This window comes from Rhinoderma darwinii, unplaced genomic scaffold (genome assembly GCF_050947455.1).
Source record: "Rhinoderma darwinii isolate aRhiDar2 unplaced genomic scaffold, aRhiDar2.hap1 Scaffold_114, whole genome shotgun sequence".
NCBI classification, from domain to species: domain Eukaryota; kingdom Metazoa; phylum Chordata; class Amphibia; order Anura; family Rhinodermatidae; genus Rhinoderma; species Rhinoderma darwinii.
In genome coordinates, this window is record NW_027461951.1 from 157656 (window position 1) to 176336 (window position 18681).

An 18681-nucleotide genomic window follows, 5' to 3' on the forward strand; every position below is an offset into this window, starting at 1 on the left:
TCATGTACGCCGCTGTGTGGGAACGGCGCATGCGCCGCTCCCACACAGTTCAATTTGAAATGCGCGCCGTCCGGCGCCATTTTCCTGTGGACCGGAAGTCGCGGCCGGACAGTAAGATTACTACTTCCGGTCGCGGCTTCCGGACTTGTGCACATGGAGCAGCGGCAGCAGACGGAGCGGATGGACCGGAGGGAGCGGCGGCGACTGGAGCAGGTAAGTGATTTCTATGTATGTTTGTGTTTTAGTGTGTGTTTACTACTGTATGTAAACCTACTACACTGTGTGTTAGCTCAAAAAATGGCGACACACAGTGTAGGAGGTTAGACCGTTCAAACCCCTCGTTTCTCCCGGCACTAGCCAGGATAAAGGAGGGGGGGATTCTGAGAGCTCACTAGAGCGAGGGATTTTTACCCAATTTTGCAGCATAAAGCAATGTGGTTGCTTTACCACATGCAATGCTGCAATTTTGGGAATGGCTCCATCTAGTGACCAGCAATGGGAAATATTATAAATTAGAATCCAATTTATAATATTTCCTGACTCGTGAAAAAAAAATAAAAAATTAGAACAATGTTTAATCACCTACACACTAATTGTTTAACTAAAAAAAAAAAAACATGTTTTGCTGGCAACACATTCCCTTTAAGACCTGGCCATCTATGAGCCAGAGCGGAGAGCAAAACTTGGCTACTTTGTTCCAGAAACAGCGCCACACTTGTCCATGGGTTGTGTCTGGTACTGCAGCTCAGCTCTATTGAAGTGTATACTCTATTTACTGCAATACCACAATGAACCTGTGGACTTGTGTGGCACTGTTTTTTTTTTTATGATAGCAGCTATGTATTTCTAATCCTGCACAACCCCTTAAATGTGAATGAACATTGTATAAAACCACATAGGTATTTGCAGGGAAATGAGCAGCCGCCCTCAGCTTTCCACAGCGATAAAGACTTTCATAGGCTCCTTTATTTTGCTGAATATCACCCCCCTGCCCAATAACTGTGTGATAATAGCCACGATCAATGTGCGAGAAGCAGATAAAATAAAATATTAGATTTGTTTTTTAATAGTGATCTATATATGAAAAACACTTTACCACAAAGCCCTGAAAGCTCCGCTAGATACTAAACTCCACCACATGCTGAGAATAAGGACACAGGAGACTTGTTATATGGAAGAAGAGTCATTTTATTATATGTATTTTTATATGTATATTATTAATGTAAAGGACATCCCTACACCTAACGCTGTTGATCCAGAAGAAGGCAAAAAACCCTGGACACGTTTGGCCAATTAGTATCACAGGGGGAAAATTCCTTCTTGACCCCAGAAAATGGCGATCAGTTATAAACCCTGGATCAAAGCCGCTAATACTATTACTAGATAATACAGGATCGTCTGGCCTAGATCTATCACCCTGACTGCTGGTTACTAAGGACTGTGAGTGGTTGTGGATGTCCTGACCTGTGTAACTGTGTTATATAATGGTGAGGTATTAGTGTATATATTATAGTGAGGTATTAGTGTATATATTATAGTGAGGTACTAGACATTATAATATAGTGAGGTTCTAGTGTATATATTATAGTGCGGTACTAGACATTATAATATAGTGAGGTACTAGTGTATATATTATAGTGCGGTACTAGACATTATAATATAGTGAGGTACTAGTGTATATATTATAGTGCGGTACTAGACATTATAATATAGTGAGGTACTAGTGTATATATTATAGTGCGGTACTAGACATTATAATATAGTGAGGTACTAGTGTATATATTATAGTGCGGTACTAGACATTATAATATAGTGAGGTACTAGTGTATATATTATAGTGCGGTACTAGAAATTATAATATAGTTAGGTATAGCTCTTGCCACATTCAAAAAATTGGGTGTGGCTTAGCAAGAAGGGGCAGGGCCAACCCTGGCTGACAAATTTATATTAATTTATGCCAGAAATTGTCGTAAATTATAGTAAAAATAGACAGCAACCCGTAGCTGGCATAGATTTCAGATTGTAGCGCCCATCACACCTGTAGGGAGACGCCTTTTTAGTAAATTTGCCACATCTTGCTCCAGGGCTCTTCTGTCAGAAAAGTGACATATGAAAAGTCAGTATTAGTAAATCTGGGCCTTAGTATTTATATTATAGTGAGGTAATAGAATATAAATACTAATGTCTCACCATTATATTATAGTACAGTATTAACATTTATATTAGGGCCTATTCACATCATGTTTTTTCCTTCCCTCGAAGGCATACGTCAGGTGGAGTCCCGTAGTATACCTCCGACAGAAGGCAGCAGCGTATCCCACTGTATAGATAGATATACAGTGGGATATGTCTCCCGAACTCACTGGGTACAGCACTACTTTAAGCGATGAGCCAGTTTAAGTCCCTGAAGTCACTGTTCATACATGGAAAGTGATGTCCGGGACTTTCAGTTATGGAGTCCATGGCAATAGCATCACAAGCACTCTGGCTGGAAAATCCTGTCTTGGGAACTCCCATTCCGTCACTGTTCATATAAAAACAATGAAGTTAGGAGCTTAAAAAAAACAAAATTCCACGGCCAGAGCGTGAGCAACTCTCTTGCCGGAGATTTCGCTCCTGAAGGCGTCCCTGACATCACTATCCATGTATGCGAGAGTGACGTCAGGAGCTTTAATACAGCCAGAGTGCCGGCAGCATTCTGGCCGGTAATTCCGCTTCTGTTAAAACCCCTGACTACACTGTCCATAATGGACAAAGACATCAGAAGCTTTAAGAAACCGGAATCCATATCCAGAGCGGCGGCCATGCTTTGCCATGAAATCCACTCCTGGAGGAGTTCCTGAAGTCACTGTCCATATATAGGAAAGTGATGTCAGGAGCTATAGGATGCCGAATTCCTCGGCCAGATCGTCGACAACGATCTGGAAAGGAATTCTGCTCCTCATAGAGCCCCTGATGTCACTGTTCATTAATGGACAGTGACATCAGGAGCTTTAAGACGCCGGAATCCCCAGCCAGATCATAGGCAACCCTCTGGCCGGAGATTTCGCTCCTAAAGGAGTCCATGACATCACTTTCCAAATATGAACAGTGACGTCAGGAGCTTCAAGAAGCTGGAATCCCTGCCAGAGCGACGACAGCGCTTTGGCTGGGGACTCTGCTTCTGAAAGAGTCCCTGACATCACTGTCCATACATGGAGAGTGATGTCAGGAGCTTTAGGATGTTGAATTCCTCTGCCAGATCGTCGACAAAGCACTGGCCAGGAATTTCGCTCCTGATAGAGCCCCTGATGTCACTGTCCATTAATGCACAGTGACGTCAGGAGCTTTAAGATGCCGGAATCCCCAGCCAGAGCATCGGCAATGCTCTGGCCAGTGATTCCGCTCCTAAAGTAGTCCAAGACGTCACTGTCCATGTATGGATAGTGATGTCAGGAGCTTCAAGAAGCCGAAATCCCAGCCACAGCGACGGCATCGTTCTGGCTAGGGATTCCACTCCTGGAAGAGTCCCTGACGTCACTGTCCATATATGGACAGTGATGTCAGGAGCTTTAGGATGCCGAATTCCTCGGCCAGATCGTCAACAACGCTCTGGAAAGGAATTCTGCTCCTGATAGAGCCCCTGATGTCACTGTTCATTAATAGACAGTGACATCAGGAGCTTTAAGACGCCGGAATCCCCAGCCAGATCATAGGCAAACCTCTGGCCGGAGATTTCACTCCTAAAGGAGTCCATGACATCACTGTCCAAATATGAACAGTGACGTCAGGAGCTTCAAGAAGCTGGAATCCCTGCCAGAGCGGCGACAACGCTTTGGCTGGGGACTCTGCTTCTGAAAGAGTCCCTGACATCACTGTCCATACATGGAGAGTGATGTCAGGAGCTTTAGGATGTTGAATTCCTCTGCCAGATCGTCGGCAAAGCATTGGACAGGAATTTCGCTCCTGATAGAGCCCCTGATGTCACTGTCCATTAATGTCCAGCGATGTCAGGAGCTTTAAGATGCCGGAATCCCCAGCCAGAGCATCGGAAATGCTCTGGCCAGTGATTCCACTCCTAAAGTAGTCCAAAACGTCACTGTCCATGTATGGACAGTGATGTCAGGAGCTTCAAGAAGCCGAAATCCCAGCCACAGCGACGGCATCATTCTGGCTAGGGATTCCGCTCCTGGACAGTGATGTCAGGAGCTTTAAGATGCCGAAATCCTTGGCCAGAGCGTTGACAATGCTCTGGCCGAGAATTCCGCTACTATTAAGTCCCTGATGTCACTGTACATATATGGACAGTGAAGTCTGGAGCTTTAAGAAGCCAGAATCCCTGGCAAGAGAGACAGCAACACTCTAGCCAGAGATTTCCTTACAGGAGGTGCCCCTGATGTCACTGTGCATATATGGACAGTGAAGTCAGGAGCTTTAAGAAACCGGAATCCCTGGCCAGAGGAACGGCAATGCTCTGGCCAGAGATTCAGCTCCAGGAGGTGCCCCTGACGTCACTGCCCATGTCTGGAGTGATATTAGGAGCTTTAGGATGCCAAATTCCTCGGCCAGATCATCGGCAATGCACTGGCCAGGAATTCCGCTCCTGATAGAGCCCCTGATTTCACTGTCCATTAATGGACTCTGACGTCAGCAGGTTTAAGATGCCAGGAATCCTAGCAAGAGTGGCAGCATCATTCTGGCTAGGGATTCTGCTCCTGGAAGAGTCCCTGACATATGTGGACAGTGATGTCAGGAGATTTAAGATGACAAAATCCTCGGCCAGAGTGTCGGCAATGCTCTGGTCGGGAATTCGGCTACTATTAAGTCACTGACGTCACTGTATATATATGGACAGTGAAGTCAGGAGCTTTAAGAAGCCAGAATTTCTGGCAAGAGAGATGGCAACGCTCTGGCCAGAGATTTCCTTACAGGAGGTGCCCCTGACGTCACTGTCCATATATGGACAGTGAAGTCAAAAGCTTTAAGTAGCCGGAATACCTGGCCAGAGAGACGGCAACGCTCTGGCCAGAGATTCTGCTCCAGGAGTTGCTCCTTATGTCACTATCCATATATAGAGTGATGTCAGGAGCTTTAGTATGCCAAATTCCTCGGCCAGATCGTCAAAAACACTCTGGAAAGGAATTCCGCTCCTGATAGAGCCCCTGATGTCACTGTTTATTAATGGACAGTGACGTCAGGAGATTTGAGATGCTGGAATCCCCAGCCAACGCATCTGTCCAGAGATTCTGCTCCTAAAGCAGTCCATGACGTCACTTTTCAAATATCAAAATTTACGTCAGGAGCTTCAAGAAGCCCGAATCCCGGCCAGAGCGGTGGCAACGCTCTGGCTGGGGATTCCGCTCCTGGAAGATTTCCTCACGTCACTGTCCATATATGGACAGTGATGTCAGGAGCTTCAAAAAGCCGTAATCCCGGCCAGAGCGGCAGCAATACTCTGTCTGGGGATTTTGCCCCTGAAGGAGTCCCTGACGTCACTGTCCATGTATGGAGAGTAATCTCAGGAGCTTTAGACTGCCAAATTCCTCGGCCATATCGTCGTCAACGCTCTGGAAAGGAATTCTGCTCCTGATGTCACTGTCCATTAATGGACAGTGATGTCAGGAGCTTTAATATGTCAGAATTACCAGCCAGAGCGGTGGCAACACTTTGACTAGGGATTCCGCTTTAGGCGGCAACGCTCTGGCCGGGATTTTCAATACTGTAGAGTCCCTGACGTCACTGTCCATATATCAACAGTATCGTCAGAAGCTTTAAGAAGCTGGAATCCCCGGCCACAGCGTTGTCAGCTCTCTAGCTGGGAATTCATCTATTGGTAGAACCCCTGACATCAATGTCCACATATGGACAGTGACATCAGGAGCTTTATGATGCCGGAATTCAAAGCCAGAGTATCGGCAATGCTCTGGTCGGAGATTCCGCTCCTGAAGTAGTCCATGACATCACTGTCGATATATGGACAGTGATGCCAGGAGCTTTAAGATGTCAGAATACCCTGTAAAAGTGTCAGAAAAGCTCTGACCAGACATTCCGCACCAGAAAGAGTCCATGACGTCATCATTCATATATGGACAATGACATCAGGAGCATTAAGATACCAGAATCCCCAGCCATAGAAGAGGCAACGCTCTGGCTGGGGATTTTGCTCCAGGACGAATCCATAACAACACTATCCATATATGGACAGTGATGTCAGGAGCTTAAAGATGGCAAAATTTCCAGCCAGAGCATCGGCAGTGTTCTGGTCGGAAATTTCGCTCCTGAATGAGTCCATGACGTCACTATTCATAAATGGACAGTGGCGTCAGGAGCTTCAATATGCTGGAATTCCCGACTAGAGAAGCGGCAACACTCTGACCAGGGACTCCGCTATTGAAAGTGTCCCTGACGTCATTGTCTACATATGGATATTAATGTTAGGAGCTTGAAGATGTCGGAATCCGTGGTCGGGGATTTCTCTCCTGAAGAAGCCCCGACACGCGCGTCACCAAGAAGTGCTTCCGTGTGCCGTGCGCGATTTGCACGCACCCATTGACTTCAATGGGTGCGTGCTGCGCGAAAAACGGGCAAGTATAGGACATGTCGTGAGTTTTATTCAGCGCACATACGCTGTGTGAAAATCACTGACAGTCTCAGCGGCCCCATTCACTAACATAGGTCCCTGCGGTGCGCGTGAAAATCAGGCACGTATCACGGACGTATAACACTTTCGTGTGAATAAGGCCTAAGGGTAGTCTAGTCTGAGGTCTGTATTATAAAGTAGTCTGGTCTAGGGTCTAGGGATAGTCTGGTCTGGGGTCTGTATTTATGGGTGGTCTTGTCTGCAGTTTGTATTAGGAGGATAGTCTTGTCTGGGGTCATTATTTGGGGGAGTCTGGTTTGGGGTCTTTGTTTAGGGGAGTGTTCTCTGTGATCTATAGTAAGAGGATAGTCTGGTCTGGGGTGTGTAGTTAGGGGGGAGTCTGGTTTGGGGTCTTTATTTAGAGGTGTTCTCTGCGGTCTATAGTAAGAGGATAGTCTGGTCTGGGGTCTGTTTTAATGGGATAGTCTGGTCTGGGGTCTGTAGTAAGAGAATAGTCTGGTCTGGGGTCTGTAGTTAGGGGTAGTTTGGTTTGGGATCTGTATTAATGGGATAATCCGGCCTGGGGTCTGTAGTAAGAGGATAGTCTGGTCTGGGGTCTGTAGTAAGAGGATAGTCTGGTCTGGGGTCTGTAGTAAGAGGATAGTCCGGCCTGGGGTCTGTAGTAAGAGGATAGTCCGGCCTGAGGTCTGTAGTAAGAGGATTGTCTGGTCTGAGGTCTGTAGTAAGAGAATAGTCTGGTCTGGGTTCTGTAGTAAGAGGATAGTCTGGTCTGAGGTCTGTAGTAAGAGGATAGTCTGGTCTGGGGTCTGTAGTAAGAGGATAGTCTGGTCTGGGGTCTGTAGTAAGAGAATAGTCTGGTCTGGGTTCTGTAGTAAGAGGATAGTCTGGTCTGGGGTCTGTAGTAAGAGGATAGTCTGGTCTGAGGTCTGTAGTAAGAGAATAGTCTGGTCTGGGTTCTGTAGTAAGAGGATAGTCTGGTCTGGGGTCTGTAGTAAGAGGATAGTCTGGCAGTGTTAATATATTTTATATGTGAGGTGTTTGTGTTATTCTACCTAATGTTGATACAATAAAGTGCGGCTCCTCCTTCTGCGCCGGCGGCTGCGAATAATGGACGTTCAGGGAGGTGGAGCTTAATATATTCTGTCTTGATTCCTCGGCAAATATGATGATCGGAGCCGACCTGTAAACAACACAAAGCATGAAAAATCGTCCCAGATGCATTGTGATGTCACACTGGAGCCCAGGAGAATTGTGGGAAACAAAATGGTTGAATTACCTGTAGCAACCAATCACATTTCATGTTTCACGTTTTCAGTGCAGTGTAGGACATGAAAGCTGTACTCTGATTGGTTGCTGTGCTTAACTCCACCCCCTTATTGCTAGTACTAGGCCCAGTATGTTATAATAATAACAGACATATTAATGATGCTGATGATGATGATGATGATGATAAAATATACATATTTACTGGTGTAACAGGAGCATCTCTATATCGGTCGTGGGAAGTGCAGGAGAAAAGCGTTGGGCGCCATGGCAACTAATTATCTCTTATTTTCTCGCAGCCTCTTGGACATTGAAAGCAGCATCCTGATTGGTTTGTGCAGGTCACATGTCCTCTCTTTCATTGCTCTACTTCTGGGGCTGTCTGCATATGAAAACTTATAACCAACTGGTGCCCAGATAATGAAATAACCCCCTAATAATTACCCTCCGACACTCGGCTTCTGTGAATGTGGGGGTGACCCGGGGGGGCACAGCTTTATTAATTATAATAATTAACTAACATTTTGTTAATCTGATCAAAATATCAAAACTCTAAATGACATCAAACAGCGGTCAATGAAAACCCGTATGCCGCCCATCCCAAGGACATGGAGGTAAATACCCTCCTAATACCGCCAGCCGTGACCGACCATCATACAGCAAAATATACCATCAAGACACCGCCGCCGCCACGCCAAAAATAAAAGCGTGAGACAGAAAATCTCTGCATTTTAATATAATATTTTTCTTTTTTTATACACACAGAATATCACGCCAAAAACCACGAACCATGAACCGCGTCCACTGCAGGTTGTTTTTTGTTCTTTGTGTGGTTCCCATATATATTATTTAAAGAGACAGCGAAAGCAAAATTGAGCTGGATTCACACGAGCGTGTGTGTTGTTCCCGCGAAAAGAACGTGGCGTTTTGCGCGCGCAAAAGGTACATAACAGCTCCGTGTCTCAGCAGCGTATATGATGTGTGATTTTCACGCAGCCGCCATCATTATGACACTCTGTTTGTATGTTTGTAGCACGTGGTGCTTTTCTGTTTTCATTCATAGTTTTTACTGCTGTTGCGCGAATCACGCGCGTCACACGGACGTATATCACGTCCGTCTGAATAAGCCCTTAACCAAACAAGCGCACAGAGAGATACATAAAATGACAGAATAAAACACCATCGCCGCACCATCGCGTTATCAGGTGTGGGGGGGGGGGGTACAGACAAAAGAGGTAGGTGAGAGGGGGAGGGAAGCTATATACTACCTCACCGCCATAACCACCCCCGTCCCTAACCATACCCCCCCCCTAGAATAGCTGACACTATGATAACAGAAAGGAGGGAGGGAAGACCCCTCCTAAACTACTGCCACTTATTATTAACCCTTAGCCAGCAACAGTCCCAGTCCCAGCGGCTAATACGCCTGTGAGCCTCCGAGGAATCTCCCTATAAATGAGTGTTGACAAAGTGTATGTTGCCCATAGCAACCAACACCAGCGCTGGACTCCTATTGGTTGCTATGGTAACACCAGCGCTGGACTCCTATTGGTTGCTATGGTAACACCAGCGCTGGACTCCTATTGGTTGCTATGGTAACACCAGCGCTGGACTCCTATTGGTTGCTATGGTAACACCAGTGCTGGACTGCTATTGGTTGCTATGGTTTGTCGTCCACACTGTATAATGTATCTATGCGCTGATCATACAGATTCTATAATATATGACGGGATTATTACATATTAATAACATACAGCCCGTTATTCAATGAGGGGATTCATTTACTACATGTTGTTCTATGTAATAAGCCCCTGTAATGTCCTTGGTGGGCACTATAGGGCAGCAATGCCCCCGACCAGGGCCGGACTGGGACTTCAAATCAGCCCTGGCATTATTAAGCAGACAGGCCCACCGCAGGCCATACGCAGTGCCGCATCTGCCATGAGGCCAGGTGAGCCGACGGCCTCAGGCGGCACCACCTACCCAAACGGGGGGGGGCGGCATTTTCAGCCCTGGGGGGGACTGGACCGGGGGGGAGGGGCCATGCAGACGCACATAGCAGACGTGCCGAGCGTCTGTAACACTCCTCCTCCTCTCTGACGCTGTACACAGCACATGCAGCCAGAGAGGAGCAAGTCTCCAGGAGGAGCGACGAGCAGCACGAGGTAAGTCCTGCCTTGCTGGGACCGGGACCCGTGACGTGACTATACTGCAAGGGGGAGTCTGGGCATTTTACCGACAGCAGAGGGCTCTATGGGGCTGGAATAATCCACCCCATAGAGCCCTCACATCACTATAATGGAAGGATTAGTGTGGGTGGGGGAGGGTCTGAGCGTCTGTCTGACTTACTGCAGAGAGCTCTATAGGGGGGGGGGATTCTGCCCCCCCCCCTTTAGAGCAGTCAGTCAGATGCTCAGACCCCCCTAACCTTTCAGTATAGTAACTAGTCAGGGCTCTATGGTGGGGGGATAATTCCACCTTATAGAGCCCTCTGCTGTCAGTAAAACGCCCAGACCCCCCCCCCCCCTTGCAGTATACTCCTGGCTTTGTAGCTTTCCTGTGCTTAATTAGCATGGGAAAGCTACAAGCAGGGCTGTGACTGGTGAGTCTCACAGTCAGTCCCAGTGCACACTGCATGCAGCAGCTGCGGCAGCCAGTCTGACTGTGAGTCTCTGACCAGTCACCACCCACATGCAGCAGAGAGTCATTAAATAAACCCTCAATTACTATAGTTTCAGACACATTGACTATGACAGCTTCTATAGTGTAGTGGTTAGCTTGTCTGCCTTACACATGGAAGGTTGTTGGTTCAAATCCCAGCAGGGGTATTTTATTATTTTTTTTTAATATTAATATATTGTTTTTGGCTTTGTTCACACTAGCATTAATATACATTTACCTCTCTTCCGTCAGAGGAAGAGAGGATCGATACGTTAAACGGAAAGCAACGGCTCCATTAGAATTACCATTGCTTTCAATGGTAATTCTTTTGTATCAGTTGCTTTCCGTTTGTCTCCGTTCGTTAGTTTTCCGTTCTTTTGAACGGAAATAAAAGTTCTGCAGACTGCACTTTTGTTTCTTTTAAAAAAAACGGAAACTTAGCGAACGGAGACAAACGGAAAGCAACTGATACAAAAGAATTACCATTGAAAGCAATGGTAATTCTAATGGAGCCGTTGCTTTCCGTTTAACGTATTGATCCTCTCTTCCTCTGACGGAAAAGAGGTAAACGTATATTAATGCTAGTGTGAAAGAAGCCTTAGGGCCTGTTCACATCAGCGTTGGCTTTCCGTTCTGGGGTTCCGTCGGAGGTAACCCCGCAACGGAAAGTCAAACTGAAACCACAGTTCCGTTTCTGTCACCATTAGCGCAGTCGACTGCGCTATTGATTCTGTCACAAAAATGGAAACCTGCCGGAATGGTGACGAACGGAAACCATTAGCAATGTTTCCGTCACAATTGATTTCAATGGTGACTGAAACGGAAGCTGTGGTTTCAGTTTGACTTTCTGTTGCGGGGTTCACCCGACGGAAACCTCCCACGGAACCCCGGAAAGGAAAGCCAACGCTGATGTGAACAGGCCCTAATCCTTCCCCATAATCCTGCCCCCGCTAATTAAAATAAATATATTATATAATGTATATCGCGCTGTATCCGTCAGGTCAGCGGGACTGACTGATTCAGTGTCAGCGAGTCCTGCAGGATCGAGCTGTTACCGATCACATCTAAGTTCATAACTTAGATGTGATCAGTAATAGGCGACCAGGTCTCAGCGCAATATACAGCTGCTCTGTATACAGGATACAAAGCAGCTGTATCTTAAAAAGTACAAATCATTTTCAATAAAAAGTAATTAAAATTTGCACCAATCGCATTAATAGATATCTTTATATATCATAGTGACATGTCCGAAGTTTTCATCTGTGGGGGACCGAGCACTGAGGCCCCCACCGATCGCTAAAACGAAGCAGCAGAAGTGCTCGGGTGAGCGCTGTGCCGCTTCATTTATGATCGACTTTCAGTCGAGTGAGTGGTGTACTGCTCCAAGGAAAGCCAAACAGAATTGAAGCGGCACACCGCTTACCCGAGCACTTCTGCTGCTTCGTTTTAGCGACTAGTGGGGGGGTCTCAGTGTTCGGACCCCACTGATCAAAACTTCTGACATGTCAAAAGTTTTTTAAAAAGTTGTTACACTTTAAAGAGAATCTTTCACCTGCCCACAGATTTGCATTTGAGTGCAGCATGTAATGGTCAGGGCTGCACAATCTCTGGGGCACTTTATATATTTTTTCCTACCCTCTTTCCTTACTTAGATATCTGTGCTGTAATATTTGGCGCCCGATATTTAAATAACCCCATGAACTGCCAATGGGGCTGTAATTGGCAAGGGGGCGTGTAACATCGCTGTGACACTGCCCAATCCGCTACGGACAATGTCAACAGCAAGAGCTGGAGAGAGGAGATCATGTGCGCGCGCTTGCTCTCACTCTTCAGCTCTCGGCAGGCAAGTACAAAACTGTGATCTCAGGTGAGAGATCAGTCTTATCGTCCTTGTCTGCCGAGAGCTAAAGAGTGAGAGCGTGCGTGCACGCACAGCTCTGATGCCATGGAACAGAAGAAGAAGAATTCACACTCTTCTTCTCCTCTTGTGTTCCTTAGTGGTGGCGGAGCTGCGCGCACCCGCTCTCTCCAGCTCTTGCTGTAACGCTGACCGTAGCTGATTGGACAGTGTCACAGCGATGTTACACGCCCCCTTGCCAATTACCTCCCCATTGACAGTTCATGGGGTTATTTAAATATCGGGCGCCAAATATTACAGCACCGATATCTAAATAACGAAGGAGGCTAAGAAAAAAATGTAAAGTGCCCCAGAGTTTGTGCAGCTCTGCCCATTACATGCTGAACTCAGCTGCACATATATGGGGAGGTGAAAGGTTCTCTTTAAAAGAAAGGTGTTATAATTTTTTTTTTTAATTTGATATGTTTTATTTTATGGGCCTAATTTTTCTAATTATTTTAATATGTTCCCGAAGGTAGCTATTTATTCATATGTTTGTACGTCTGTGGGGGCAGCCATCTTTATTTTTCTTTTTCATACTGCTCATTTTTGTTTTGCAGGTTCCGCTGGACCATTTGGACTACGTCGTAGATTAGTTGGACTACTTCGCTGATTTCAGCTTTATTTTTTTTTTTCTAATAAAATGGTTAAAGTGGATTCTGTGGAAGAGTTGTCATTTCAATAAAATAAATTTCTTTATGTCTCTGTTTTTTAATACTTCATTACCGCCTTAGTAATGGCTGCTGTCTGATTGAGAGCGTCCATTACTAAGAAGGGGCTTAGTGTTAGCCAGTAATAAGGCTAGCACTAACCCCTATTATTACCCGGAGTACTGGGAAGAGCTGGGTACGATCCAGCACCCGACCGTCTGAAGAGAAGGGCGGGTACTGGGGTGGCCGCAGGCTGGTACTATCAGGCTCGGAATGGCCAAAAACCATGGCCCTTCCCACCCTGGTAATGCTAGGCTGCTGCTGCTTTATTGTATCTGGCTGGTTATGAAAAATGGAGGGGATCTAACATAATTTTTTTTCTATTATTTTTTTTTTTTAAAAGACGTAGGGTTCCCGCTATTTTTCACAACCAGCCAGATACAATACAGCAGCTGCAGCCTAGCATCACCAGGGTGGGAAGGGCCACGTTTTTTATCCCTTCCCAGCCTGGTAAAACCAGCCTGTGGCCGCCCTGCTGCCTTACCGTCGCTTCAGATGGTCGGGTACTGGATCGTACTCCTCTCGCGGCAGTGAGAATCGGGGTAATAATAGGGGTTAGTGATAGCCTTTTTACTGGCTAACACGAAGCCCCTTCTTAGTAATGGACGCTCTCAATCAGACAACAGCCATTACCAAGGCCATAATAAAGTATTAAAAAAAACAGACATAAGAAAAACTTTTATTGGAATCTAAACTCCCCCTTGCAACCCTCTTTCACCATTTTATTTTTTTTTTAAAAAGTAGATCATCGGAGTAGTCCAATGAATCTACGACGTAGTCCAAACGCTCCAGCGGAACCTACCAAAAAAAGCAGTATAAAAATTTTAAAAACTTAAATTTGTCACAATAGTCACTGTATAACTATACTGTAATCACTTATATGGTCTGCAGATATCTTGTGTATAACTGGCATCTACCTCTATAAGGTCTATAAGGTCTATAAGGTCACTATATGGTGGTAATATTGGTCTATATATAGTGTGATTTATTCACGAACAGTATGGTGGGTTTTTTCTGACACTATGTTGTAGTAATATGTGATCATGGTTTGGTAGTTTTATTCAGTAACCGTATGGAAGTATTATTCAGTAACAGTATGGAGGTATTATTCAGTAACAGTATGGAGGTATTATTCAGTAACAGTATGGGGGTATTATTCAGTAACAGTATGGGGATATTATTCAGTAACAGTATGGGGGTATTATTCAGTAACAGTATGGGGGTATTATTCAGTAACAGTATGGAGGTATTATTCAGTAACAGTATGGAGGTATTATTCAGTAACAGTATGGGGATATTATTCAGTAACAGTATGGGGGTATTATTCAGTAACAGTATGGGGGTATTATTCAGTAACAGTATGGATGTATTATTCAGTAACTGTATGGGGATATTATTCAGTAACAGTATGGAGGTATTATTCAGTAACAGTATGGGGGTATTATTCAGTAACAGTATGGGGATATTATTCAGTAACAGTATGGGGGTATTATTCAGTAACAGTATGGGGTATTATTCAGTAACAGTATGGAGGTATTATTCAGTAACAGTATGGAGGTATTATTCAGCAACAGTATGGGGATATTATTCAGTAACAGTATGGGGGTATTATTCAGTAACAGTATAAATTTATTATTCAGTAACAGTATGGGGGTATTATTCATTAACAGTATGGGGGTATTATTCAGTAACAGTATGGGGGTATTATTCAGTAACAGTATGGGGGTATTATTCAGTAACAGTATGGAGGTATTATTCAGTAACAGTATGGAGGTATTATTCAGTAACAGTATGGAGGTATTATTCAGTAACAGTATGGGGGTATTATTCAGTAACAGTATGGGGATATTATTCAGTAACAGTATTGCGGTATTATTCAATAACAGTATGGGGGTATTATTCAGTAACAGTATGGAGGTATTATTCAGTAACAGTATGGGGAAATTATTCAGTAACAGTATGGGGGTATTATTCAGTAACAGTATGGAGGTATTATACAGTAACAGTATGGGGATATTATTCAGTAACAGTATGGGGGTATTATTCAGTAACAGTATGGGGTATTATTCCGTAACAGTATGGAGGTATTATTCAGTAACAGTATGGGGATATTATTCAGTAACAGTATGGGGGCATTATTCAGTAACAGTATGGAGGTATTATTCAGTAACAGTATGGGGATATTATTCAGTAACAGTATGGGCGTATTATTCAGTAACAGTATGGAGGTATTATTCAGTAACTGTATGGGGATATTATTCAGTAACATTATGGAGGTATTATACAGTAACAGTATGGGGGTATTATTCAGTATCAGTATGGGGGTATTATTCAGTAACAGTATGGAGGTATTATTCAGTAACAGTATGGAGGTATTATTCAGTAACAGTATGGGGGTATTATTCAGTAACAGTATGGAGGTATTATTCAGTAACAGTATGGAGGTATTATTCAGTAACAGTATGGGGGTATTATTCAGTAACAGTATGGGGATATTATTCAGTAACAGTATGGGGGTATTATTCAGTAACAGTATGGGGGTATTATTCAGTAACAGTATGGAGGTATTATTCAGTAACAGTATGGAGGTATTATTCAGTAACAGTATAGGGATATTATTCAGTAACAGTATGGGGGTATTATTCAGTAACAGTATGGGGGTATTATTCAGTAACAGTATGGAGGTATTATTCAGTAACTGTATGGGGATATTATTCAGTAACAGTATGGAGGTATTATTCAGTAACAGTATGGGGGTATTATTCAGTAACAGTATGGGGGTATTATTCAGTAATAGTATGGGGTATTATTCAGTAACAGTATGGAGGTATTATTCAGTAACAGTATGGGGATATTATTCAGTAACAGTATGGGGGTATTATTCAGTAACAGTATGGAGGTATTATTCAGTAACAGTATGGAGGTATTATTCAGCAACAGTATGGGGATATTATTCAGTAACAGTATGGGGGTATTATTCAGTAACAGTATAAATGTATTATTCAGTAACAGTATGGGGGTATTATTCATTAACAGTATGGGGGTATTATTCAGTAACAGTATGGGGGTATTATTCGGTAACAGTATTGCGGTATTATTCAGTAACAGTATGGGGATATTATTCAGTAACAGTATGGAGGTATTATTCAGTAACAGTATGGAGGTATTATACAGTAACAGTATGGGGATATTATTCAGTAACAGTATGGGGGTATTATTCAGTAACAGTATGGGGTATTATTCCGTAACAGTATGGAGGTATTATTCAGTAACAGTATGGGGATATTATTCAGTAACAGTATGGGGGTATTATTCAGTAACAGTATGGAGGTATTATTCAGTAACTGTATGGGGATATTATTCAGTAACATTATAGAGGTATTATTCAGTAACAGTATGGGGGTATTATTCAGTATCAGTATGGGGGTATTATTCAGTAACAGTATGGAGGTATTATTCAGTAACAGTATGGAGGTATTATTCAGTAACAGTATGGGGGTATTATTCAGTAACAGTATGGAGGTATTATTCAGTAACAGTATGGAGGTATTATTCAGTAACAGTATGGGGGTATTATTCAGTAACAGTATGGGGATATTATTCAGTAACAGTATGGGGGTATTATTCAGTAACATTATGGGGGTATTATTCAGTAACAGTATGGAGGTATTATTCAGTAACAGTATGGAGGTATTATTCAGTAACAGTATGGGGATATTATTCAGTAACAGTATGGGGGTATTATTCAGTAACAGTATGGGGGTATTATTCAGTAACAGTATGGAGGTATTATTCAGTAACTGTATGGGGATATTATTCAGTAACAGTATGGAGGTATTATTCAGTAACAGTATGGGGGTATTATTCAGTAACAGTATGGGGATATTATTCAGTAACAGTATGGAGGTATTATTCAGTAACAGTATGGGGGTATTATTCAGTAACAGTATGGGGATATTATTCAGTAACAGTATGGGGGTATTATTCAGTAACAGTATGGGGTATTATTCAGTAACAGTATGGAGGTATTATTCAGTAACAGTATGGGGATATTATTCAGTAACAGTATGGGGGTATTATTCAGTAACAGTATGGAAGTATTATTCAGTAACAGTATGGAGGTATTATTCAGTAACAGTATGGGGATATTATTCAGTAACAGTATGGGGGTATTATTCAGTAACAGTATGGGGTATTATTCAGTAACAGTATGGAGGTATTATACAGTAACAGTATGGGGATATTATTCAGTAACAGTATGGGGGTATTATTCAGTAACAGTATGGGGATATTATTCAGTAACAGTATGGGGGTATTATTCAGTAACAGTATAAATGTATTATTCAGTAACAGTATGGGGGTATTATTCATTAACAGTATGGGGGTATTATTCAGTAACAGTATGGGGGTATTATTCAGTAACAGTATGGGGGTATTATTCAGTAACAGTATGGAGGTATTATTCAGTAACAGTATGGAGGTATTATTCAGTAACAGTATGGGGGTATTATTCAGTAACAGTATGGAGGTATTATTCAGTAACTGTATGGGGATATTATTCAGTAACATTATGGAGGTATTATTCAGTAACAGTATGGGGGTATTATTCAGTATCAGTATGGGGGTATTATTCAGTAACAGTATGGAGGTATTATTCAGTAACAGTATGGAGGTATTATTCAGTAACAGTATGGGGGTATTATTCAGTAACAGTATGGAGGTATTATTCAGTAACAGTATGGAGGTATTATTCAGTAACAGTATGGGGGTATTATTCAGTAACAGTATGGGGATATTATTCAGTAACAGTATGGGGGTATTATTCAGTAACATTATGGGGGTATTATTCAGTAACAGTATGGAGGTATTATTCAGTAACAGTATGGAGGTATTATTCAGTAACAGTATGGGGATATTATTCAGTAACAGTATGGGGGTATTATTCAGTAACAGTATGGGGGTATTATTCAGTAACAGTATGGAGGTATTATTCAGTAACTGTATGGGGATATTATTCAGTAACAGTATGGAGGTATTATTCAGTAACAGTATGGGGGTATTATTCAGTAACAGTATGGGGATATTATTCAGTAACAGTATGGGGGTATTATTCAGTAACAGTATGGGGTATTATTCAGTAACAGTATGGAGGTATTATTCAGTAACAGTATGGGGATATTATTCAGTAACAGTATGGGGGTATTATTCAGTAACAGTATGGAAGTATTATTCAGTAACAGTATGGGGATATTATTCAGTAACAGTATGGGGGTATTATTCAGTAACAGTATGGAAGTATTATTCAGTAACAGTATGGAGGTATTATTCAGTAACAGTATGGGGATATTATTCAGTAACAGTATGGGGGTATTATTCAGTAACAGTATGGGGGTATTATTCAGTAACAGTATGGGGATATTATTCAGTAACAGTATGGGGGTATTATTCAGTAACAATATAAATGTATTATTCAGTAACAGTATGGGGGTATTATTCATTAACAGTATGGGGGTATTATTCAGTAACAGTATGGGGGTACTATTCAGTACCAGTATGGGGGTATTATTCAG

The 18681-nt window shown here is 43.1% G+C and overlaps 1 long non-coding RNA gene across 2 annotated transcripts; it reads right to left on the bottom strand.

The window, feature by feature from the left end:
- Positions 1-1164: 1164 nt before the first annotated feature.
- LOC142699022 (uncharacterized) lies at positions 1165-8236 on the bottom strand. Of its 2 annotated transcripts, XR_012865925.1 has the most exons (3): positions 7857-8236; positions 7633-7760; positions 1165-2091 (listed from the first exon to the last, which is right to left on the bottom strand). It is a non-coding gene; the product is annotated as an uncharacterized LOC142699022 (long non-coding RNA). The 2 variants fall into 2 exon arrangements; XR_012865924.1 differs by lacking the exon at positions 7857-8236 and having other exon boundaries at positions 7633-7828.
- Positions 8237-18681: the final 10445 nt, after the last annotated feature.